The sequence below is a fragment of the Carlito syrichta genome, unplaced genomic scaffold (assembly GCF_000164805.1).
Source record: "Carlito syrichta isolate Samal-C Ts95f unplaced genomic scaffold, Tarsius_syrichta-2.0.1 Scaffold307990, whole genome shotgun sequence".
Classification (NCBI taxonomy): domain Eukaryota; kingdom Metazoa; phylum Chordata; class Mammalia; order Primates; family Tarsiidae; genus Carlito; species Carlito syrichta.
The window spans coordinates 244,952-272,893 of NW_007252086.1; the positions used below are offsets into that span (position 1 = coordinate 244,952).

At 34.3% G+C, this 27,942-nt stretch overlaps 1 protein-coding gene across 5 annotated transcripts in view; it reads right to left on the minus strand.

Annotated features, from left to right (window-relative positions):
- Positions 1-27,942, minus strand: part of ZEB1 (zinc finger E-box binding homeobox 1) — a 172,083-nt gene that overhangs the window by 116,737 nt on the left and 27,404 nt on the right. For 3 of the 5 annotated variants that reach the window (XM_021715876.1, XM_021715875.1, XM_008064742.2), the window contains exon 2: positions 26,728-26,870. The gene's annotated coding sequence lies outside the window, so the exon portion shown is untranslated. Of the gene's footprint in view, positions 1-26,727; positions 26,880-27,942 lie in introns of those variants that run through there. The other 2 variants (XM_021715879.1, XM_021715880.1) reach the window with 1 other exon arrangement.

Here is a 27,942-nt window from a genome sequence, read left to right on the forward strand (position 1 = left end):
AGAGGCTGTTATGGTATAATCAAGAAAAGGTTTGATAAAGTCATTTTAGTTGGTAAATATGTGGCTATGTTGTTGAGTTCTTGGAATAACTATAACGTGTGCAACTGAATTTATGCCTTCTATTAACTTCTGTTTTTTTCTCTGGTGCTCTTGAAATAAGGCTTAGATATACTTGTAATATCTTCTAGTTTATAAGGTGGTTTGACATCCTTAGTTAAATGGCATTGTTAAATTTGCTTCAATATCTACTAAAAAATAACTAAAGAGTTGACTGAGAATTCAAATTCAACATTTTACATAAATGTGGACAATGTTTTCCATTTTAATCAGTTTGGTGCAAGACCATTATGCGGATAACCATGAGCTTATGATAAGACTAGAAAATACACATTGGCACATCATCATCTGAGAGTAAGAAAGAACTTAATCTTTTATTTCATTTTGTATTACAGTAGTAAAATATATAAAATACAAATGCTTAGCATTTAATAATACTAGCTTTGGCTTAGAAGTCTACAGCACATAAAATTAATATATATAATAAATATACTTAGAACTAAATTATCTTTCTTCTTTCCCAAATATATGAAATATTAAATTATAATCAATCAATAACAATAAAAATATTCAGTGAAGGTAGTCTTTTGTAACTACACGTTAATAGTAAATAGTACTTAATATTTAAAATATGAAAAAAATCACTTCTTAGATAATCACATTTCTGCAAAGGGCATAAACTGTAACTGAGGAAATAATTTCAAATGTTTGAATCATTTTTATGTCAGCAAAGACAAGAAGTAGAAGACTAACAAGACATTAGCATTTCATCTAAGATTATTATAAATAACTCCAGCCTCAATTAATAGTAAGATAGCCCATGTTCTGAAGCCCTCACCAATTTTTGGATGTCAATCTGGGTAGCTGTTAAAACACTGAGGACATTATGAAACAAGATTTTTGTTATTATTCACAACAGAAGAGAAATTAACCCTTGTTGCTAAGAATCATTCATACAGGGTTATTTTATATAAGTTGCTGTATACAAAACAACCAATCAATATTAGTGTTTCTAGATTACCCTTTAGAAGGCAAAAAGACAGCAAATACACAAAATACAGGTTTTAAACTTAAATGAAAATCTCCCTTTATGTATTTAGAACAAACCTCTCAAAATGTATTTATAAAACTGATAAAGTATGTTAAAATATGGAGCAAATAGTAAAAGGCTCTATGTATGTCAGAAATTAATTACATAAATGAAAAATACCTGATGATCTAAACAAGTCCACCAACACAAGATATGTTATTTATTTTTTAAATTATAAAGTTTTAAAAAACAGTATAGGAAAATCTTTTATTTGAGAAAAATTAGACGATAAAGATGAACAAAAAGACATTAAAAGAGATACGATCTCATCACCATATATAATAACTTTGTCTTATCTCCTTACTCCCCACTGCCACACACACAGGATCAGAGAGATCTTTTTTTACATTACCACTAGTAGTAGTAGCAGCAGCAGCAGCAGCAGTAGTAATCGTAACAGCAGCAGCAGTAATAGCCAGGATTCTTAGGGTATCCTTGTTGAATTTAAACCACAAATGAACTACATTTTTATATCACTGTACTATCTTTTCACAGAAATCCTATTCTCTGTCTTGAGCAACTAATTATATTGAAAACACAGACTCTGTATTCCAAAGGGAAACTTGGAAAAACTGTTTTACTAGTCCTATGTTACACATGAACAGAGAGAGAGATCAACCGACTTGCAAAAAAAGGATTAAAAAGGGTAAAGGGAAATGAGAATTCACAAATTACTTCCAGTTTGCTAGTACTTGCATGTGCCATCAAGAGGAAAGGGAGCCGGGCTCGGTGGCTCAGCCTGTAATCCCGCGCCTTTGGGAGGCTGAGGTGAGTGGATTGCCTGAGCCCGCGGGTTTGAGACCCGCCTGGGCAGCAAGACTTCATCTCTACAATAAATAAAAAAATCAGCCGGGCGTGGTAGCGCATGCCTGTAATTCCGGCTACTTGGAATGCTGAGGCGGAAGGATCGTCCAAGCCCAGCAAGTTGAGGCTGCAGTGGCTGGGAGCAGCCACTGCACTCCAGTCTGGGCAACAGAGGAGACTCCAACTCAAAAAAAAAAAAAAAAAAAAAACAACAGGAGAGGAAAGGGAAGTTTGGAAGGGTCAGGGCTTAGCAAGAGTGAAGGCAGGAGAGAAGACTATGGCAATGGGCATACTTTGATGCAAGAGTAGGCAACAAACAAGAGTTGTTTAGGGTCAGTGGAAACGAAGACTGGCATGGAGACCAAGCCATCTTACTTTTTATGTTTATGGATATCAAGTTTATTTCAATTGCTATGAAAGCATAAAACTGTCCAGTCTAAAAACAAAATTAAACTGCAATGAAATCTATTTCAGAGACAGACCATATTTGTATTCTAAATAACAGTAAAAAAATTTTAAAGGTGGCCTTATTTAAAGACTATATTTTGTCTCTCTTAAATTTCTTTCCCTGAAAGAAATCCACTGAGCTCCTAATTAGTGGACTCTACATCAGCTTGTTCCTCATCTTTCATATTTGTTTGACCCTTTCCTTTCTTTTTTTTTGACAAATCTGTTCTGTTACTTTGCCCACCACATTTTGTATTCTATTTCTACACCACTGCCAGTCTCTGCTCCACTGCCAGGGCTTCTCTATCTCTATATCTGCAATCACACATTCTCTGCTTTTTCCGAATCTTGTCAAAAGCAATTTCTGGGCAACCCCTTCGGGTCCCCTTCCACTGTGGAAGATTTTCTGTCTTCTCAATAAATTCTGCTTTCTCAAAAAAAAAAGTAATTTCTTCCATTATCTATATTAACACCTAAAATTCCACCTCCTGTGTAAAGTTTCCCAAAAGAAAAAGATACAATTTTTGTTAGAATGCTCCAGCAGAAACAGGGCTTACTACCTATGAATCCCAAAATATACTTACAGCTTTATCAATATGTTCTTTGATTTATGCTACTTGTTGCTTGCATATCTTCTATAAGTCTTATGTTGATATCTGTGTTAAGGATGTGGTGAACAGACATTATATTTCTTTAGTTTCATTTTTAGTTGATATCTTGTACAATGCTATGCAAAACTAGGTGCAGAACTAATGCTTCTAATGTAGCTTATTTTCTTTGTAATCTAAATATATAATTTTAGATGAAAATACAAACAATAAAATAAAATCATTTGTCCATAGTAAATTCTATGGGACTTAAACATTCCTAAGTATCTGATTCTTTAAAAATTTTCCTTTTGCCAAAGGAGAAACAGCAGGGAGTCAGCTGACTTCAAGCAGGGGATCTCTTTCCCTTAGTTAAACTTCCACGATACAGATTTTTACCACCTTCACTGGGCTGATAGGAGTATTCCCCGCTTAAACCTTCAACCTGATGCTTTCTGATACTCTTTACAAACCCAGGAGAAACCTTCTGAAAGGCTATTACATTTTGGACTAAAGCCAAAGAAATCTAAAACTGAGCCAATGAATTCTTAGAATTCTATAAGAAGGAATCCTTAAAAATGTATTTTATTAATTTTAAAACAGAAGAATTCCACAAGTGAAGTCATTTTATAATTTAAAAAGTTACTATTCTCTCTTTATCTAGTTTTTAAAAGTTAGTTATCTATTATGTGTTCAAAAAGGGGAAAATAAGATATTTTGTAAAAGTGGGACACACTTTCATTAATCTGCAGAAAAACAAGTAGTGTTGTCAATATTTTTCCCATCCTTATCTTTTTAAAAATGTTCCTCCTTAATATAATAAGGCCTTATTCTTTATCATAATGGTTCAATAATGAATTCTGGCTGTGATGTATAAAAATGGAATTATAAATTTTCAAAAATTAACCTTATATTGGTTCACTCAAGTCTGCAAGGATTCTTATGAACTTCACAATTCCCTCCCCACCCATTATTCCACAGTTTATTAGAATTCAAGGTAACTCTTACATGAAATAATGTAAAAAGTTTTACTTTAGCTTGGTTGTACACCAAATGAAATACAAAACTTTTGCAAAAACAAAGATCTAAAAAAAGAGCCTAGGTGAGATACAAGTAAATAAGTGAGAGTACTTGGTAGCTTCAAATGAAATTAAGAAACTGACAGGGTTCCTTAAAAACCATAATGTTAGGGATTTTTAATTTCTAAATTTTAATTTCCAGAATCTTTAAAAAATAATGTTTACAAGCACTATTAAGGCACAAAACAATTATCACTTCAGAGATAACAACAATATAAGGAAGGAATAATTACCAAATTGTAAAGTACTGTATTGACTATAAAGCATCAGTAATTATGGGTAAAGAAGTACTCTTCTGGGCTGCATTAAAAGGTAGTAGGTAATTCAAAATACACTCTGTAGTTCCAATTGTTTTTACTTCTCAAATTATGTGTACTATATACTGACTTGGTAAGGTCTCTATTGGAATTCTGACCACCTTTTATACTTTTATAAGAGAATATTAACAAGCTCCTCTTTCCATTTCCCAATACTTAGGTAAATAACTAAATATGTGTATATATACACAACTACTTTTAAAGTAGGCTAATTTTCCACAATTTTTCACTGTAAGTCATAATTTCAAAAATAATGCCCACTCTAGCTATACTGGAAAAAGAAACGAAGAATCAAGGAGACATAAGAAACCTTTGCTTCCTCTTCCTTATTATTTTTCTACTGTAGAACAGGCTATATAATTTGTGGGACCAGTACAAAACGAAAATGCAGAACCCTTTGTATAAAAATTATTAAGAATTTCAAGATGATAACAGCAAAGCACTCAACCAGGTATGGGACCCTTCAGAGACCTGAGCCTTCATGACTTCACAGGTCACAAACCCACGAAGCCAGGCTGCTCTTTTCCCTCTGTGACCTTGTCTTTGTTACACCCTTCCCCCCACCCCCACCAGCCTCCTGTCAAACACTCATTTCCTCTGAAGCCATCCATTTCTGTCTTCACTTTCCTTAGCCAACCCATGGCTTACATTCACACTCTGATCCTGCTACTTATTTTCAGACTGAAAAAATGAAAGGAAAGATGCAGTTTGAACAAGACAAGGTCTACAGTTTAACATAACGCCCCCCAGGACATTTAAGTTATTTTATTTGTAAAATAAAATAGGATAAGAATAGGATATATTAAATGCATAACTTGATAGAAAACTATACAAAGTAATTAATATGTGAAAATAAGCAATGTTGAAGTATAACCAAATATATTGTTTTCCAGTAAAGGTAAAAACAAATCCTTTCAAATAGAAGGTATATCTTTTGCCTTAAACCAGAATATCCAAGTTTTTTTTTTTTTTTTTTTGAGTTGGAGTCTCACTCTGTCACCCAGACTGGAGTGCAGTGGCCACTCCTGGCCACCGCAGCCTCGACCTACTGGGCTCCGGTGATCCTTCCGCCTCAGCCTTCCAAGTAGCCGGAATTACAGGCATGCGCTACCATGCCCAGCTGATTTTTTATTTATTGTAGAGATGAGGTCTTGCTGCCCAGGCGGGTCTCAAACCCGCAGGCTCAGGCAATCCACTCACCTCAGCCTCCCAAAGGCACGGGATTACAGCCTGAGCCACCGAACCCGGCTAATATCCAAGTTTAATGAGACACTTTTACATGACTTCTAGGCCACAAAGTTGGTAACTTTTTCAGTAAATGAATACTTCCATAGGCAAGTGCTATGTATAGGCAAGTAAAACAAAAGACAAAAAAACCCCCAAAAAAACATAAAGGCAGGGAAGCAGAAGACTGCATTTATTATTAACAAACATTTACTATTTCTAAAACAAAAGAATCACTGTAGTAGAAAACAGACTTTAGGAGTAAAAAATAAAAAGACTGTGGAACTACTCGGAAGGCTGAGGCGGAAGGATCGCCGGAGCCCAGCAGGTTGAGGCTGGGCGACAGAGTGAGACTCCAACTCAGAAAAAAAAAAAAAAAAAGGACTGTGGAAAAGGATGGGTATATAGCAATGAGAGATGTGAAGGATCATATCAAGATATAATCTTCAAATATATCTGCAATCATAAAATGAATTTGTTTCTTCAAGCATATTGTTCCTGCTCTTAAAAAGAATATGATTTACTATTTTTAAATGTCCAACAGGATAATATACTGAATCTTTTATAACTTAGTGAAAATTTAATATAGTAAATATAGGTTAGTCCGTTCATAGTTAGCATGTACATTGCTTATTCCTTAAAGACTATATGAATTTTCAGCAGCAATTTGCCTTTTATATTTTCTGTATCTATTTTAAGAAGTATTTATTTCAGAAATAAAATATGATTTCTTCAAAGACATGACAGCTTTACCATATTACTAGCATTATCAATCTATTTTTATTTAAAGTAAAAGCACAAGAGGTATTATAAATACAAAGTACCTAGTTTCAAAGTATTCCTTTAAAATCGTTAAAAATAAATTTTATAAAAGCAAAAGTAAATATGACATGTAAATAATATACTGGCAAGCAATGTTTAATATCCACGATATGGGGATCTTTTAAAGGAAGTAGGGTAAAAACAAAAATTTATAGAATGTTGATTCCATTATTTTGTCAGATCCAGCAAATAACTAGCCTGAAGTATTCTTCCTTTAAAAATGATTTTTAAAAAAATCTGTCTGGGGATGGGGAGATACCTCTTATCAACAAAGGTGCCTGAATGAAGCATATTTGTATACCTAATCCTTAACTGTACCCCACAATATCATAATAAAAAATATTGATTAAAAATGATTTTTTTTACATACTAGTCTCAGGAATAATGCTATTCTGAAATGCAAGAAACAGAAGAGCAAGTCATTCAATTTTATGCAAGCAATATCTCTCTGAACAAAGGGGTGATTCTGGTGTTTTGTTTGTTTTTTTAAAGATATTAGTTTCAACTACCTGTGATGAGGCCACTACTTGTCTCTATGGTATAACTCGGTAACAGAGTCACAAAATTACCCTTAGCGTATGCAATTCAAACATTACTAATTTTTAATTGTTGAAAGAATGAAGTAAAGCTTACTCTGTTTATTAGTTAAGTGCAGTGGTTCTCAAAATGTGGTCCCTGAAACAATAGCATCAGCACCACTTGGGAACTTGTTAGAATTTTATTTGCTAATTTTGAGGCCCCATCCCAAACCTACTGAATCAGAAACAATGGGAAATGGTCCATCAATCTTCGTTTTAATAAGCCCTCCAGATGATTCTGACACAGATAGAACCACTGGCTTAGTATGTCTTCAAAATGTATTATGGAGTCTTTGAAATAAAATTGTCCAAATTACATATATTGTTTTATTGAAAAAGTGTCCCTGGACCAACTGAATAATTTAGGGACAGCTTAGAAGAAACAATAAATCAATATTACAAATACATAAAACCTACTCTTTTTAGCAATAATGTAATCAAACCATATGAAGGAACAATTATTATTGAATGTAATATCTTGGTCAACAAGTTAGGGAACTGAAAAAAAAAAAAGAAAGAAATGCCAAAAATATTTTAAGTAATAATTGTATAATATACCTTCCAAATTGAGAAACTGTAATAAGTGCACACCACCTCCTGCGCTCATACCAGGTACAAAATTCAGGAATGCAACATAAAACAGAGAAAGCAATATGTCTGTTCCTTAAAGATAGTCATCAATGAAAGTCGACATTCTGAAAATGCAGCTATCTTGTTCCAGTTTGAATCAATTCCAGCACAAGATAGGTCTTATGATAGTGTAGAAGTTGGCACTAGTATTTCCATCTTTTTTTTATTATTGAAGATGTCTTTTCTCGTGAACTTAAATATGTTGGCTCTTGTCATAAAATATATGTTCAATGTATTAGAGTTGTTAAAATGTTTTGTGATTATTTTCATCTTTTCCTACTTTGCCTTCCTGATTGAAGTCATTTTCATCCATCTTTTCTTCTTGGTAGAAGCTGCAAGATCACCATTCCTTCACTTACTACTTTTCTTTCCTCCACGTGTTTTTGAATAAAGATTTTTCTAGGCATACTTTAAAAAATATAAATCAAGCCAATGAAGCAACATCTACTTTCTTTATATTCCTAAAAGCAATAAGCTCCCAAAAAAGGCTAGTGAAAGCCACAGGAACCCTCCTCCAGTTTGAAAGCCACAGGAACCCTCCTCCAGTTACATACCCAGAGCAGTTCCTCTGTCTCTGACATTAGCAAACAATAAATTTGTGTACGTGTAACAACACACTGCTATAAACACAGTAAAATAAAATATAATCAATAATCTTTAAGGGGAAGAAAATTAGCTTCCCTGAATACTATCACAAAATGTTTTGTACTATATGACTTAAACTCCCTAAAATTTTAGTACGCTTCTAGTTCTTTATTTGGACTGTGGTCTAGATGTAACAAGTGTTCTTGTACACACACACACACACACACACACACTTCTATAACATTATATTTGTATTACTTTCTTTCCAAATAATTTATTGGGATTTCTGATAGCTAATATAATAAGTACAAAAAAAAGTAATTTAGGAAAAATTCCAGAATACTTTTTCCAAGTTTGGCTTTAAATATCTAATTTTCCTTTCTCTTAATTTTTATCTACAAGGAGCTTCCACTGGAAGAGAAAGATAAAGGAAAATGGCAGTTCTGGCATTTCCTATATCAGGTCAGGTGTTTCCAGGATGCAGAAAAATTTAATCTCCAATAGACTCTGGATTGAGCATTTTATCTTCAAAATTTTTCATAAAAGGTCACTAGAAAGCAATCATAAATAAACAGTAATGAAGCTCAAATAAAACAAAAGAGCAATTGTTTCAGAGCTAGAAGAAAGTTCAACAATCACTAGTACTCCAATATTTATTTTGTGGGTTAGAAAATCGAAAGCCAGAAAAGTCAACTATATTGTCCAGGGTCACTCTGATGACTAATCAACACTTTCTTAATGCTGAGTCCAGGGCTGTGTCCACTTAGCCAGGTTTCCTTTCAAACTAAACTCATCATTTCAGGAATAATCCCTCCTCCCACTCACACAGCTCTTTCCCCCCCCAATGATCTATTCTTTTTCTTGGATCATTGTTCTTTAGTCACTCAGGGTAATACTTTGGAGAAATCTTGGACAAACATTTATTTTACATCTTTTTTTTTTATCATTTAACTGGAAGTCAAATCCTACCGCTAAGAAAACTTCTCACATTATACTTTTCTTTTCCATTTATACTGTGTCACCACACTGGATGGTAACCACACCATCTCCAATTTACACTCTTTCTATGGCCTCCTCTTTGGCCTTTCTACTGTTTCTAGTCTTTCACCTGTTAACAACCAAAACCAAAACAAAAACTGACTTCTGGTTGCCTACAGAAAGTTTAAATTTTTTAATCTGTTATTCAAGGCACTGCTCCACGTAGGTAAAACCACCTTTCTAGGTTGGGGCTTTCTTCTTCTTCTTCTTAATATCTTCTCTAAACTCCATTTTGGCTTTAATCATTCTTGGAAGAAACCTGTCCTCCGTTTTTTTCTTGTCTCTGTGCAATTATGCTTTATTATTATTTTAAAATAACATTTCTACTGTCTGTCATGGTTGGAGTTAGATCTTAAGACTACATCAAACTAGTATTCTAAAGACTTTAGTATATTTTATTAAAAATATATTTTAAAATTACCAAATAAAAGTTAAAAACCTAGCACAATGTTAAAATTGCAGTGATACTGGTGAGATAACTAATCAGTATAGTATATTCTGCCATAATGCTGATTTTGAAATGAAAATTTGTTTCAATGCAATTGGTACATTAGAGAACAATGTGAGCATAAAGAGAATTTCACTTCTGCTTGTGCATGACTTTATCTGCAAGAAACACCAGGTGAACACATAAAACTGCAGTAAGCTTAGACAAGTCACCAAAGATTAAACAAAGTACACACCTGCACACATCTCAAGAAGTGACCAGCCACTTCAGCTCACTGTACCCATGTTATTAGTCATACCCACCTGTATCCAATGTTACAACTTTCCTTCTGATTTCAGATAATCTTCCTTCCATCACTTTACAGAAAACTCCTAGACCACAACCTGACATTCACTTGCACAAGCAAACTTCAGGGATTTTTTTTTTTTTTTTTTAAAGATAAAGGCCACATTTAGTATAGTGGTTGTGCATTTATTAACCATTTAACATATGGCTACTAGGTTCCTGTCTTTTTAAAAAATGTATCAACAACAAAGTTTTTGGGTGTTATATTTCAGTCCTATTTTCCCCATAAGACCTGTGATTTTTATAGCCAATTTACTTCTGAATAATTTAGCTTAAGGAAATAATTTTGGTAAATGCAAGCAGTTATATGCATAAAGATATTATCTACCAAAATATTAGTAACAGTAAAATAAAACAAATAACCTTAAGATGTCCAACTGGAAAAGAACAATTTATTAATAATGATACAACACCAAGATGGTCCATTATTCGTCATTTAAAAAGACAACAAGGAATTCTATGACAAAACATGGAAAATGCATGTCATAATTAAGAAAATAAATGGAACTTGTATTATGACTAAAATTATTTAAAATAGTTATAAATGTAGTCAAGACAGAAAATTAATATGAAAAATTAAAAATAATTATTTGGTGGCTATTTAAAAAATTGTTTTAAAAAGCAATCACATTAACACAAGCTGTATTGGTAGGCTGAGCTAGTATTTGTGTGATGCTTTTGGAAGCTTGGAAGCTTATAAAACACAAAATAAAGATCCTGAAGGGTATAATCTCTGTACTATACAGACTTTTGCAACTTTTCTGTAAATCTAATTTTTTAAAGTTTTTTTAAAAAGATTCCTTACTACTTTAATAAAGGGTTGATACTTTTAATGACAAAAGATTCTTTTAAAATGTATCTGCATCATTGTTTTTAAGTGTATGCCTGTGTATTTGTGTATTACACCCAAGTGAATATGATGCATTAGAACTGACATTCTATGTTACTTTGAAATGGAAGCAATTTAAGGCTTAAATCTACAGCTGGCCTTTGAGAAGAAAACACGGTAATTAAAGAATCAGGATTTGTGTAAACAGTAAAAGTGCTCCTTTCTCACTCCCCAGAAGTATGTATCATTTTGGAAAAGATTCACCTTAGTACTTGTAAATTTTCTGTTAAATGGCATAAAGATATTCATCTAATCATTAAATTTGTGCAATGTATCTTAAATTCTATCACCTGTTAACTCATTATATTAAACAAATAAAATAAAACCAATAATGAAGGAAACCAAAAAATATATCTACGTCATAGCATACTCAAATGAATAATAATGATATTTAAATCCAAATATTTTTTGAGTTTTCCATATTTGTAAAATTGAATAAGTGGTCAAAACCAAGGATTTGTGCAAAAAGCAAGTTCCACATATGTTATAATACCGATGCATACATTTTCAATACCTTTAGTCCCATGTATGTTATGTACCGAAATATTTGAGTACTTATTAAAACGACCTAGGAGGTTCTCAAAATCCCTGAACAATTAAAAAATTTTCCACATTGGTTATTTTTCTTTAAACTTCATTCATTCAGTGAGTCCATTCATCAGTCAATCAATATTAAATAAGTGCATAACATGTGCCAAGCTCTATACTTGTGTGTGCTAGGATAGATCAGTGAACAAAGCAAATAAAAATCCTTGCCTTTATAGTCTAGTAGAAGAAAGCAGAAAATAAATGGAAAAAGCAGATAAAATACATGGGATAGTAGACTGTAATAGGTTTCACAAGAAAAAAACACAGAGCAGGAAGGAAATTTGCAATTTTAGATTAAGTGGCTAAAGAAAGACTTACTAAGTTGACATTTGAGCAAAAATCTCAGGGAGATGAGGGAAGAGCTATGTAGAAGCGCAGGGAAAGAATGTTACAGGCAGAGAACAGACAGCACAAAGGCTCTACAGCAAGAAATTGCCTGGTATGTTCCAAGAACAGCAAAGAAGTTAATATGAGTGATTAGAACAAAGTGGGAGCGGGGCTGGAACTGGAAACAACAGCCCAGAGCATAGATTCTGGTCAGCTATTTCAAGGACTTTAGCTTTTGCTCTGGTTGAGATGAGCAGTCAACGGAAGATTTTCATCCAAGGAGTGACAAAAATATGGCTTACATTTTAATATAATTACTTTACCTGCTATATTAAGAATACACTAAAGTAAGCCAAGGGCAGAAATAGGAAGACCAATTATAAGAGGTTTTTGCAATAATAAAGGCAAGAAATCAAGGTAACTTGGATCAGAATTGTAGTAGGAGAGATGTTGAACAGTGACTGGATCTTACATATATTTTAAGGATAGAGAAAGGAGAATTTTCTGTAACAGAGTTGTGAAGAATTTTCATATGTAGAATGAAAGAAGGATAGGCATCAAGGGTGACACCAATGCTCTTCAAAAGACTGCAGCTGCTGTTCCTTAGATGGGAAAAACTACAGGAGAAGGTTTTCGTGGGTGGGAGAGGAGATAAGGAATTCCGTTTACTATATTACATTCTAAGATGACTAAGGATTTCTGCTCATCAGCAAATGTATGACTGACTAAAGCCATGGTACTAAATGGGATCACCAAGGGAGTGTGAATGTGAATTCCAAATGGTGGAACACTCCCAATTTAGAAGTGGGGAAGGCAAGAAGGAATCAGCAAGATATTGAAAAAGTAGCAGCCAGAAGAAAAACCAGGAAAGCATACATAGTACAGCATCTAAAAGCCAAACAAGAAAGTATTATATGCTTGCTGCCAGGTCAAGTCAGAGGAAGTCTGAGAAGTGACCATTTAACTGGGCAGCATGGGAGTCATTAACAAGAGTGGCTATGATGAAGTTGCAGGGGTGATGGAAACTGAATTCAGACAGTGCAGACAACTATAAATTTCAAAGAGATCAGCTGTAGATGAGAGAAAGACATAGGGTAGTAACTACAGGGAGAAATGGAAGTAAGATTTTTTTTTTTAAATGTGGAAAAATAGCATTATTTTTATGTTGATGAAAAGATTCAGTAGTGAAGGACAAATAATGATACACAGAGAGAGGGCTGAAATACTGAAGTTTTTGAGACTCACTGATTATAACATATAATAATCCTTAATAAAAAGTAATTCAAAGCCGGGCTTGGTGGCTCAGCCTGTAATCCCGCGCCTTTGGGAGGCTAGGGGGGTGAATTGCCTGAGCCCGTGGGTTCGAGACCCACCTGGGCAGCGAGACCTCATCTCTACAGTAAATAAAAAAAAATCAGCTGGGCGTGGTAGCGCGCGCCTGTAATTCCGGCTACTCGGAAGGCTGAGGCGGAAGGATCGCCGGAGCCCAGCAGGTCGAGGCTGCGGTGGCTGGGAGCGGCCACTGCACTCCAGTCTGGGCGACAGAGTGAGACTCCAATTCAAAAAAAAAAAAAAAAAAGTAATTCAGTATTTATCCAGAAGTTAGAACATATTATCTCATACATTAATAATAATGCATATATTTAAGCCAACATATATTTAAGAAATCTAAAAAATAAGCACAAATGTTGGGTACACCAATGAATAATATACTTTTTATCAACTGCCCTGTCAAACACATGATCAGTTAAATGTATGTTTTCTTTTGCCTTACTTGATTTAGGAAAGTGGTCTCTCCTCAAGCAAAAATTATATTCTAATACCTTTCACTTGATCTGACTGTGATCACTGCATTGCATAATACATTCATGAAGAGCAAAATCTACTTTTATGGCCACAAAGTTATTTGAAATAGATCACTAAATCCACCTTTTTTCAACTCTAGACTTTAGAAAGCTAAACAGCTGAATATCCAATACAGAAAAGAAACAGATTACCTTAGTAATCAACTTTTCTAGAATTTTAACTTCAAAGATATTATCTATCCACATGTATTTGCTTGTAGAGTAACACATGTATCTGGGACAGCTTAAAAACAGAACTACTTTAAACCAAGGGTTGGCATAAAAAACCAAGGTCCAGTTAGTAAATACTTGAGGCTATGAGGGTCACATACAGTCTCTGTTGCACATTCTCCTTCTTTTTAAAAATATTAATCCTCCTTAAAAATCCTTTCTTTTTTTTAACAATTGTAAAATGTAAAAACAATTCTTAGAGCATAGGCCATACAAAAATAGGCAAGGGCTGAATTTGGCCCTTGAGCTATAAATTGGTCAACTTCAGCTTTCAACAGCTGTACAAAAAATTAAATCTGATTCAGGAAGAGTCAGATTTCAAAATTAAAGTTGAACATTTATTTAAAATGCTTTATATTCTGTAGAAAAGAGAACTATACTATGTTCATCCAAAAGTAGGAAGAAATTTATACTTGAAATAGACTAGAAACACATCTGTATCTAAAAAAATCAATTTAGTTTTCCTTTTACTAAAAGCCATGGAATTAATAAAATAGCCACTCTCTCTGGTTTTATAATCAACTCAACTGATATATTTTTCAAGATTATCTCTTAAATACTGTACCAGTAAATAGTAAGAGAAAGGGAAAGTACTATAATATTTAATGTATTTTAATTTACCTACATTAAAAAATATAAAGGAGTAAGAGTCAAAATATTTTGTTAGGAGAGCTAGAGCAATTTTATTAACATCTTCTGAACTTTTATATCCTTTAAAACTCTGTTAAAAAGTAACAGACCCAGCCGTGCTCGGTGGCTCAGTCTGTAATCCTGTGCCTTGGTGAGTGGACTGCCTGAGCCTGTGGGTTTGAGACCTGCCTGGGCAACTTGGCGAGACCTCATCTCTAAAATAAATTTTAAAAATTAGCTGGGCGTGGCAGCACGCGCCTGTAGTTCCAGCTACTTGGAAGGTTGAGGCAGCAGGATCACCGGCGCCCAGCAGGTCGAGACTGCGGTGGCCAGGAGCAGCCACTGCACTCCAGTCTGGGCGACAGAGTGAGATTCCAACTCAAAACAACAACAACAAAAAAAACCAAAAACAAACAAACAAACAAAAGTAACAGACCCTTCCTCCAGAAAAAATTACACATCCTAACTTTTCCTTTAACTACAAAGAGATCCAGACTCCCTAAAGTCAATCATGAACCCAAAGAAAAGATGCTCAAAAGCATGATCACTTCATCCTTTCAGTAATTTCACAAACATTTTAAAAAGGTAAAAACCTACATTATGGTCAGGTGCAGTGGATCTTGCCTATAATCTCAGCACTTTGGGATGCTGAGATGGAAGGACTGCTTGAACCCTTGAGTTCAAAACCAGCCTGGGCAACATAGTGAGACCTCGTCTCTACAAAAAAAATCACAAAATTAGCTAGGCGTGGAAGCATGTGCCCATAGTCCCAGCTACTTGGGAAGCTGAGGTGGAAGGATCGCCTGAGTTCAAGAGGTTGAGGCTGAGGTGAGTCATGTTTGCACTCCAGCCTGGGCGACAAAATGAGACCCTGACTCAAACAAAAACAAAAATCTACATCATTACTATATGGTGGCAAGTAAAGTTATATTTATAGATAATCTTTTAAAAATCATGACAATAATCATGCATGCTTTTAGGACTAGAGAATCTTTGAGTTATTCAAGACTTCTTACAACTTGGTCAAACCTTAATGATGCTTTCCTCTCTCTCCTCACACCAGTTTACGATTTCTACTGCAGACTGGCCAGTTTCTCGCTGTGCCAATATATGCTGTATTTTTTCTGCACCAGTTCTCACACAGTATTACCTCTGTTAGTGTTCTTGCCACATGTATTCAAATCCTACCTATACATCAAGACCCAGATTAAACTGTAGCACTGCCATCACTTCTTTTTCTATATCACAGCCCATGGTTTATTTTCTCTGAATTCATTGTTTTTTAAAAACACTATTCAAATAGCTAATTATACAATAATTTGTATTATCACTTCTTTTGTGTGTTCTGAGTATCTCAACTATGGTGCTAGTAACAAAAGGTGGAGTACTTCTATCATAATCATAGGCTCTAGCATAATTATAAATATGAGACCTGTTTCATAAGTAATTATTAAATAAGTGAATTAATTTCAACAACTTCTAAAATACTGTTTTGGTTGCTCAATGTAAACTTGAATAAGAGACCAAAAATTAGATAGAATAAAACCTCGAATGTATACTTACAGTGTTGTATACAAAGCAAAACCCCCCTCAACAAAATAAAATTGACCATTTAATTTTTAAAACTGTTAATATCAGATAAGTAACAAAACCCAAAGCTATATACAACTCTAGAAACTGAAGCGCATGACTATGATTACTTATTTGTTTACCCCCAACCCCCATAAACATGATGGAATGAGAATAAACTGCCTTGATTTTAGTTCATATTTTGTGGTTTAAACAAAGCAATGACTTATAACTGATTGGCATAATCTATGTAAACTGCAAAGTAAATTTAATGTTCTACTATGTCTTAGGCATTTGCTTCATTCAGTGCTTTTTTATTATTCATCTTCACATAAAATTTTCCAGGGGTATAACCAGTCCAGGCAGCACTGCAAAGTGGTAAAGTCTCTTCTTCACAGCTCCTAGCCCACTCCTTTGGCATCCCATCTCATTCAAATCAGGCTTTCAACCTGCCCTCCAACACTCAGTGCTCTCCCTGGGATACTCTGCCTGCTTGTGCTAAGGTCATACCTCATCCTTATCTTTCTTTCCTTTCTCATACCAAAATTTAATGAATATTTATTTCAGTCCATTAAAGTCTTGCCAAGTAAGTAGTTAGTCATTTCTTATCAACAAAATCACTTTAAGGTATGGTTATTGTGCTAATTAAAGTTAAAAGTACAATGACGGAAACACAGGTTTTTAAGTATGAATGTATTTCAACAATGCTCTTCATATCATAACTATATAATGTATAGGAAGTGCCTTGACTCTTGCATATAAAGTCAGCACTACTTTAGGGTAGGTATGCTACATAAATACAAAGAAAAAGCATAAGATATGACAAAACTACTATAAACATTTAGGAAAAGAGTATCTAATGGGGTTTAGAAATGAAGAATAGTGAGAAGACAAGATTTGCAGTTTTCCATATGTAGAATGCTTTGTGCGCACACTGATTTTATTAATTAATGTAAAGTAATTCATTATTTCACTTAATAAATGGCTATTTAGTTGATAAAGCAGATGCTTGTCATCTTTCACAGGCACCTCAAATATATCAAAAATTGAATTTGTTATTCTATCACTAAAACACAAACAACAATTCACTTCCTGTCCAGTATTTGGACTTCATGAAGGGCACACTATTAAGCTCTGCCCAAGTTAGAAACACATGAGTTATGCTTGGCATCTCTGTATTCCTCATTCAGTTAATTCCTACATCTTTTGAATTCCAATTTGTGAATAAGTCTCTAATATGCCCATTTTTCTTTATCCTTATTGTTACTATGTAGCTCACGTCCCATTATCTCTTTCCTAGACTCATTTGAAAACTTGCTTACTTCAGACATTTCTATACTTCATAGGACAGATGCAGCAATCTCGGAAAAATGCAAATCTGTGATCCAGGCATACAACGGAACATTACACAACCGTGCAAGTGATTAACCACCATGCTCACGTTGAGCTCATACTGTTCATCAGCAATCTGGATGAAGTGCACCATCATAATGCTGTATTAACATCTTTCACTCAAATGAACACACACTGTATGCTCCTATTTATGTAAAGTAAGCCACAGGCAATGTCATCTACACAGTATGAAGCCAGACCAGAAGTCTCTTTGCTGGGTAGGGGACAGGACTGACTGGAAGAAAAAATGAAGGGGAATTTCTAGGATGCTTGTAACATTCTGTTTCTTCATCGCGGTGATGGTCACATATGTGTGTTCTTTCACTGAACATCCCTGGAGCTATGAACTTGTTGTATCATCACTGTTCGAGATGGTAGGTTTTAATGAGAAGTTTTAGAAAAAAGTACAAATCTGATGGTCAATGTCTTCCCACTCTTCTTAAGCTAAAGCTTAAAGGCCAAATATCTAATACTTCTAATACTGACTTGCAAGGAATTTTGCCATCAGTCTCATCTTTCCTTCTCTCTGTACATCTTTTATCCTGGATGTGTCTTGCTCTCTTTCTTCTTTTAGGGCTTTCACATCTGCTGTGCCCTCTGCTCAGAACACTATACTGCCTTCCAATTTTATTTTACTAACTTCTCATATGTCTCAGTTTCAGTTAAAATTTCATTTCTGCAATCTGAAATACATTGTAGTTTTGTTCTTGGACCCTAGATTGGGTTTGCAGTCCCCCGTCTTCCCTTTGTCACTTATCTTTAACAGATTCTAAGTTCTGTGAGAAAAAAAAAAGGTGTTTTGTACCACTCTAGTCTCACAGTTCTTTATCTATTTGATAACTAAATATATTTATTTATTTTCTATACAAGGACATGGCAGGTAGTTGTGGCAATGTTTCAACGCACTCAAATCTAACCACTCAACTGTAAATGGTGAAAATGCTAAGAGTTCTTGAAACATAAACTTAAAGAAAATAAGAGTGAAGTGCTAAATTGCTTACACACAGAAAGACATAAGCCATGCATATATCTTGTAGGCACAGGAAGAAGTCATGTTTAAAGTTTCTTAAATTTATTTGAAAGTTCTATTTTAAACAATAATCTATAATAAAATTCTGAAATAAAGGTAATCACACATAAATTTACACTCCTTATCTACATAGAGATGTTGATTATTTTTAGTGCCATAAAAAAAGGCTCCATTATTGACATAATGCATTGAGTAGGTCACTTAATTACTTCAGTTTCTTTTGATGAAAAGTCAAAAATATTTAATACTTGCCTACCTCAACCTTTTAAAAAACGATTTATAAATATATGTAACTGTTTCTGAGAATTCAAACTCTTCTAAATTAAACATAAAATAAGTTGATGAATAAAAAGTAAAAATATAACTTATTACTCATAGAGAATAACACAAGTGTTCAATGAAGTAGCATCACAAAATGTTGTTCCCGGATAAAAAGCAAAATCTGGTCACCTTTTTTAAAGGCAGAAGAGTATAAGTGATAATCATCTTGAGTAAAATGCCCAAAGGAATAAAAACAAAAATAAAACTATAATCTGTTTTAGAAGTCAATACTATTTTCTATAATGAGCTATACAATTTAGAATCTTGAATAATTTAAATTAAAAAATCGTGTCCTAAGTTGCCTTTTTTTCCCTTGGAGAAAATAACTGTTTTCTGTGCATCATTCCCAAAATTTCTTTTTTGTTCTAACATTCAACTAATGGCATAAATTCACTAAATCTTAAATTAGGCAGACTTTATTGACTAGTACTAGGAAGACAAAAAGAAAAAATATTTCCTTTATTTTGAGAAAGAGGTATTCGTTTTCATAATTAATACAGAACTGGTTTACTTATCATTTCTAAAGTACTACTGTAACATTAAAAGCATCTTATAATAAAAAAGACCTTAAAATACACTAATCACTGAAAAACAACTTGAAGTATATATAGTCTACTATCTAATTTTTTTAACTAGGGTTCAGAACCAGAAAGAGTACCATTAATGCCAATAAACTATACTGTTTATTAAGGCAATTAACTACTTTTTTAATACTCTGGAAATAACAAAATTAACATTATTCATCTATTTTCATAAGGTTTAGTTATTCTTGGACTAAGTTACTCTTTTTGAAAAAAGAATATAAATTATAAAAGATAATTCATGTTCTTTTTAACCCATCTTCACATAATTTCATACTTTATTGGGGGACCATTTTTACGAAATAGCCAGTAGAGTTCAGTTAAAGGGCAGAACAAAAGAAACGATTAGCAAATGAGCTACTCCCATTTAGGATGATATTCTCAAGTTTAATTAATTGAAATTAAAAGCTTTTTCTTCTCAAAAGAAATGATTTTTTAAAGAAATAAACTTTAATTTTTACAAGTATTAAATTTCTTTTTTTTTTTTGAGTTGGAGTCTCAGTCTGTTGCCCAGACTGGAGTGCAGTGGCCGCTCCCAGGCACCGCAGCCTCGACCTGCTGGGCTCCAGTGATCCTTCTGCCTCAGCCTTCCAAGTAGCTGGAACTACAGGCATGCGCTACCACACCCGGCTAAGTTTTTGATTTATTGTAGAGATGAGGTCTCACCAAGTTGCCCAGGCGGATCTCAACCCGCGGGCTCAGGCAATCCATTCACCTCAGCCTCCCCAGACGTGGGATTATAGGCTGAGCCACCGAGCCCTGCTAAAGTATTAAATTTCTTTGGCTTTGCAGAAGCTTGTCAGTTTAATGAGGTCCCACTTGTCTATCTTATCTCTTATGGCCTGTGGGTTTCGGGTTTTGTTCAGGAATTGGATGCCAGTTCCGATTTCCATGAGGGTATGTCCTTCATTTTCTAAGGTTCTTATGGTTTGAGGTTTTACATTTAGGTCTCTGATTCATTTGGAGTTAATTTTTGTGTATCGGGATAGACAGGGGTCCTGTTTCAATCTTCTGCATGTGGTCAGCCAGTTTTCCCAGCACCATTTACTGAATAGGTTCTCCTCTCCCCAGTGGTAGGTAGTGGAGGCTTTGTCGAAGATGAGTTGGTTGAGAAATTGAGGTTTTGCTTCTAGAATCTCAATTCTATTCCACTGATCTATATGCCTGTTCCTATACCAATATCAAGCTGTTTTGATGATTGTAGCTTTATAGTAAACCATCAAGAGAGCAGGGAGACAGCCTACAGACTGGGAAAAAGTATTTGCCAACTCCAGGTCTGACAAAGCCCTAACATCTTGGATCTACAAGGAACTCAAACATGCTGAAAAGAAAAAAACAAACAACCCCATTATTAAATGGGCAAAAGATATTAACAGACACTTCACAAAGAAAGATATCCGAGCAGTCAACAGACACATGAAGAAATGTTCAACCTCACTAATCATCAGAGAGATGCAAATCAAAACCACACTGAGATACCACCTAACTCCAGTCAGAATGGCAATTATCAACAACTCAAAAAATAACAGCTGCTGGAGAGGGTGTGGCGAGAAGGGAACACTTCTACACTGTTGGTGGGAGTTTAAACTAGTGCAACCTCTGTGGAAAGCAGCGTGGCGATTCCTAAAAGCTCTAAATATCAACCTCCCATATGACCTGGCAATCCTCCTACTGGGAATATATCCTGAAGAACTCAAGTCACTCTATAAAAAAGATACCTGCACACGTATGTTTATTGCAGCATTGTTCACAATAGCAAGAACCTGGAAGCAACCATGCTGCCCATCAAAAGAGGACTGGATTAAAAAATGTGGTACAAGCTGGGCTCGGTGGCTCAGCCTGTAATCACGCGCCTTTGGGAGTGTGAGGTGAGCGGATTGCCTGAGCCCGCGGGTTTGAGACCCGCCTGGGCAGCGAGACCCCATCTCTACAATAAATCAAAAAATTAGCCGGGCGCGGTAACACATGCCTGTAATTCCGGCTACTTGGAAGGCTGAGGCGGAAGGATCGCCGGAGCCCAGCAGGTCGAGGCTGCGGTGGCCGGGAGTGGCCACTGCCCTCAAGTCTGGGTGACAGAGTGAGACTCCAAATAAAAAAAAAAAAAAATGTGGTACATATGCACAATGGAATACTATGCAGCCATAAAAAAGAACAAAATCATGAATTTCACAGAAATCTGGATGGAACTAGAGTCTATAATACTGAGTGACCTCTCACAGAAACAAAGATCCAAGTATCACATGTTTTCACTCATATAATGGACCTTGAACATCCAATGTAATACTATAAGAAAATGACTGACAGTAGTGGGAAACTATGGCGGGGGAGGGAGATGGGATTAACGGTAGCAAATATCTGTCTGGGGATGGGGAAACACCTCTTATCAACAAGGGTGCCTGAACGAAACGTATTTGTATACCTAACCCTTAACTGTACCCCACAATATCATAATAAACAAAAAATATTAAATTTCAAATGAATGAAGGCATGCTCCATTCAGACTTAAATTCTTTGAACCTCAGTTTCTTTATCAGTCAAATGATCACATTAGACTAAATCAGTGGTTGTTAACCAAATATTTTCTTAAAACCCTTTGAGAATATGATGAAAACTATGGATATTCTCCCTAGCAAAAAAAGCATACATACAAAATATGATTGTAATTTCAGGTGATTCATAGATCCTCTGAAGTTCATCCCAGCATCCCTGGGTAAAAAGGAGACTAGATTATATATAAAGTGTTTTGTAGCTTTAAATGGTGGTTAAAGTCTGTAAACAAAAGGAAGTCCTTCCTGAGAATAAAAGTGAAAACCCAAATACAAGTCATTAATTTACTCACTGCTGTTTAAGACATTAGCTAGGAAATGATCAACATCCTACATATAGATGTAAATGTTAATTTTACAAAATAATTCATTATAAATTGGGCAAAATGAGATTCTTACATATACCTAGGATATTTCTAGACATGAAAATGTGACGTTCAGAGTTTTCAAATGACAATAAGTTGTCTCTTTCCTAACCCCACAACCAGCAGCAGCTTCAATTCCTTCTTAGAGTGAGGAAGGAAAATGCTATATGGTAAAAGCCATACTTGAGGTCTTTCAAGTGATTGTTTTGGGGAAAGGGCAATACTTTCAGATTCTGAGATGTCTTATTTAAAAATAATTATTTGATCACTAAAAAATAAAAAATAAAACCCAAACAAAAAAACCCAACTTACCTGTAATTCTTGTTCTCTGAAGGAAATGCAGTAATTATAAACATACCCACACTCTTGGGTACATTCTCCTAAATGTGCATGGATTTGGAATGCGCCATAGCTTAAGCTCTGAACTGCTGAACTGCCACACAGCACTGGCAGTTGGTATCTACCTACCTAGCTGGCAATGATGCAGACCTGTCACCTAATGTCGTGCACCTCTTGAAGGCAAGTGTTTCCCAAGAGGGAGTATAGAGCTGGCATAATTACTGTCCCTGGAGAGCAAGAATGATCTCTTCTGCACAGTTAAAGGAGGGCAGATTTGCATTACTAAGGAAATTGTTATGTGTTTCAAAATAGTACTAAAATTAATACATTTAAAATGTTAAAGAATAAAATGAAAAGATGTTCCACTATAAAAGAAACCCTTAGGGGAAATGAAAGATACTGGTAAAAGAACTGACTTATTGTTGACTGGGTGTGAGTCCAATAGTCAACAGCAGAGCAAAACAATTACAAATAATTAAATATTTGAACTGTAAAACAAGCCTTATCTTGGCATGCAGCAACCTAGCATTTTGTGTAAATGTTTGATAACTTAAGAGTTATATGACAGCTGCAGTGGAAACCAATTGTAGGAAAACACCTTGAAATGGTCAAGACACTGAAAACTGCTTAGATTATTACCATAGGTGAATTGATTTTCACAAGATGTGATATCAGTAATGCGTTGCTGGATGATATATATTTTATAAATTCAAGTAATTATTCAATTGAAAAAATTTAATAAACCTTATATTTTAATGAAAGTCCCTATTACATAAGCCCCTCTTCTGTCTTAAATATCCCAGATAATTAAAAAAGGGGGGAGAGCTACAAATAGATCCTGGTTTATGTGTTGATTTTTGGGGGTTATCAGTATCTTCCATAGAGGAAGGTTCTCTGTCCTCTAGTCCTACAAGATTTTAGGCAGCCCAATGATGTCTTCTACTCAAGTTAAATTTAAATATCAAATATAGCACGGGACATAATTACACTAAACAATTATTTGTTATCTACCTGAAATTCAAATTAAACTGAACAACCTATTTTGTTTAGTGTTATCCTTCTGCTAAATCTGAAAACTCTAAGTCAGGGGAACTCACAGGGTTACCCAATGGACTCTAGCATGGATTAAGCTAAAATGGAAATTCCACTCTTTGTTTGTATCTGTACTGTGAAATACAGGGACTACCAGTCACATGTGGCTGTCGAGCATTTGAACTATGTCAAGTCCAATATGAAATGTGCTGGGAGTATAAAATTCACACTTAGTATGAATACTTAGTATAAAAAAAGTAAAATATCTCATAAATGTTTGTGCTGATTACATGCTAAAATAATATTTTAGATATAGTGGGCTAAATAAAATATAAACAAAATTAATTTTGCCTGTTCCTTTTTACCTTCTTAATGTGGCTACTAGAAAACTTAGCTTGTATGTAGCTTGCATCTGTGGCTCAAATTTATTTTTTACTAGACAGTGCTGGTCTAAAATGCCTCCAAGGAAAGGACTGGGCTAGAATTTCCTTGTTCCATCTCTGAAAAAGTGAACACTGGTAAAGATATAGGACTGCTACTCTCTCACCTTCGTTCAGTGAGTAAAGTAGGTAAGGACCTCATGACCATAGCAAGAAAACTAAATTTCTAGTAGGGACCAGCATGGACTGGTTATGAACACTTTAAGGAAAAAACAAAAACCAAAAACGAAAAACAAAAGCACCAGTGTGTACAAATTTCAGTGAAAAACAAATCAGAAACCTGATCTTTGACAAATCTTTTTTTTTGAGCCTCTGTTGCTCAGGCTGGAGTGCAGTGGTGTGGTGACAACTCACTGCAGCCTCAAACTCCTGGCCTCAAGTGATCCTCCCCACCTTGACCTCCCAAAGGCGTGAGCTACCACACCCAGTCTGACAAAACATTTTTATATAATTCAAAAGAATAAATACGTGTGTGTGTGTGTGTGTGTGTGTGTGTGTGTGTGTGTGTATGTGTGTGTGTATGCACATATAAAAATAAAATATTTTTTTAGATCCTAGTTTCAGTGGAAGAATGCCTCAGGAACATTATATTGGGTTTTCACTCCTACATACTACCAAAATAATAGAACAATAATTTACTTTGTTGTCTACTGTGAATTGAGATGATATAAGTTATTAGTAAAAGCTGTGGAGTCAAGATCTTATTTTTAATACTCTCGACACAGAAGGCAAGATCTCAGTGGTCCCATTTTATTTATACATACTACCTAACTGATCTGAAATTGTCCTAGAATAGTGAAATAAGCTTTTTTCCCCTAAAATATTTACTATTGTAAGGCGAAAATCATTTTTAATAAGGTATGTGCTAGGGAGACTTTTAGATTAAACAGATTTGTCATAATAAACCTTTAGTTTGGGTAAGAAAGAATAAACTGTTTAGTTATCTTTATATCCCACCTCACAATTTCAGTAGGTTGGAGTTTTAATTCAAACTTGTTCCTCAACTGGCCAAGAGTTAACTTCACTTTTTTCATTCTGTTCTATGCTATTCTAAAGGCTAAGATAACTAACATGCCCTCACAAATAAAAATTCAAAACAATTGCATGCATATATATAGATTATATTAAAACACTCAATAATCTGTATTTCTTATCTAATATAACCTATAATAGGTAGATATAGATTATACATACTTTTAAGATTTAAATCTTTTAAAGTTGCCTACAGTTATAATAATCAAGACTAATTCTAACACCTCAACTATGTATATACCAGAAAGAAAATTGCTTGTATTTTTTTCTCATTCTAATAGCAAACACACAAGGTTTTTTCCTCTTTAATGTATTTTATCATACAGATATAGGAAAAACAATGGTTTTTAAAAGACACATTTTATCATGTATCAGAGGTAGGGCTGCCAGACAAAAATAAAATTTCTTCCAAATTCAATGTCCATAAAAAGTTCACATCTTGTAGAACTAAAGTTTCCAAGATCATTTTAAGAGCTTTAAAAAAAGTGAATGAAATAAAATGGACCAACTAAATTTATTCATCAGCACTTTTAGTCTTATTTTAATTGTCAATACTACCATATACTAGGGATTGCAATCTAAGATGCTTTGTAAGAATTTAGTCTTATGGTGGGAGCCAAAATTATTCTTACCTAACACTGACCTACCTCTAATATTAAGGAAATTTTCAAAATCAACATGCTTCTGTACTTCTCCATAGTCAATGAATGACATCCAAATGACATTTTAATTTAAGATTGGTCATTTCAAGAAGTGCCAATAAATTACACAAGTGAACAATAAGGTTTTCTGATGTAGAATTTGGAAGTAAAGCACAGACAGTAACTTATTTCTCCTTTAGAAAGTTTCCTGCTGGAATCAATATATTTATTCTTTACTTCCTGAAGATAGAAAAAAGTTGTAAGATAGAACAGAAATTGTTGATTTTAAGTGATTTTTTTTTCAATTAGGATCTGACATTAGAAGTTTTATGATCATATATCTTCTAAAGACTAAGAAGGCCTTGCTTCCATACTTCCTGAGGTTTAATATGAATTACAAAATGGTTTGAAGAACTTTCCTTAAAGTAAAGATAAGACACAGCCTCAAAAAGATAACTAAAAAGCTGGTTCTATCAATGTAAGCTATCATGTCACCAGACTGCCTACATGCTTGAATGCAAAATTCTTGAATGCCAGTCTCATAGCATTCAAGAAGAGTTCTTGATGAGGGGTTAACCTCAGCAGTTATTAACCGATTTATATGAGGACTGAACTGGAAAATAAGTTTTACTATAATTGGGATTTTTTTAAAAAAGTAAAACAAAACAAAAACATTCATATATCCCTAAGACATGCTTCACTTTTAAACAATGAAAACAACCTCCTGATGGATGTGTGATGTCCTGTCCACAAGTGGCTGCTTGAGTCACTCTTCTGTGAGAAAGTCTAATGGTCTCAAATCCTCCATGGAGCATTCCAAAACCAGTCCTAGGTTAGGAGCCTGGGCCCACGAGTGTGCACTCACTACACAGTGCTTACCTTTAGAGAACAAGGTGGCTGACACAAACTGATCAAGTTCTCACACCCCACACCTCCAAGAACACTGAAAAAGATCTGCAGATCTTTCTTGGTGCAGGAGGGGCCTCGTTATAATCTTCTTGTGGTGGAAGTTTAAGATTTTCCTGAAGGAGGAAAGAAGAGTAAAAGATTATGCTGGGATTAAACCATTTGAATCAATTGCTTTTTTCATATTAGAAGATGAGAGCCTGAAAATTCCGTATTACAAAATGAGGGTCTAAAAAAAGACATTAAATAAAATCACAAGTATTCTAAAAATCACAATTTCTTCTTTCAAAAAAAAGTATCTCCCCTAAATATTGCATTTTCAAATATTACTCCTCAGACCCAATACCATAAATGACTAGTTCAACTTCTGCCCTACCACTAGGAAGTTGAGAAAAATATAGAAAAAAGTCTAGGTTGACAAATGATCATAGCTAAAATTCAATGTAAAAAACAACAACATAGTTAAACACACTGAAAAGCAATGTGTTAAACAGAGCCAGCAGAAATTTTATCCTCCCCTATATTCCCCAAATAATAACATGCTATTTCCTGACAACTAGTAGAAAAGTAGCCCTGTGGGTTAAGAGCCACAGAATCATATATAAATAAATCTACTAGAATGCAAAACTCCATGAGGGAAAGGAATTTGGTTTTGTTTTTATTTTTTAACATGTTTATTAACTTAAATAGGTCTGACACACAGTAAGCATAAAAAATAATTTGATAAATAGGAAGAATAGTAACCAATTAGTCAATATTCTTGAGGTTGAAATTTGCATGAAATGAAACTATTAGAAGCCTACAAATGTTCTGAGGAATTTGAAAATGTGTTATCTAAAATAATATTAAGAATATAAACATTTAATCACATATTAAATAACTTATCAAAACAAAGTAACTTAAGAATATAATTTTTTAATGTCATATCTTAAAATATTAATGAGAAAATGCTATAAATATATTATTACAATCCAAATTCCTGGAAAGGAATGGAATACTTTAAGATCAGGAAGTCACACAGTATACTTTAAAAAATATTCTAAATTTCAAATATGAGAATAAGAATATTAATGCAGATGAAAAGTAACAGGTCTACTTAATGCTTTAGTATTATTTTTCATCTTTTGGAACATAGAAAAATATAAACCAAGTGATAAAATGGTTGTCTATAGCAATAATTCTGCCTAA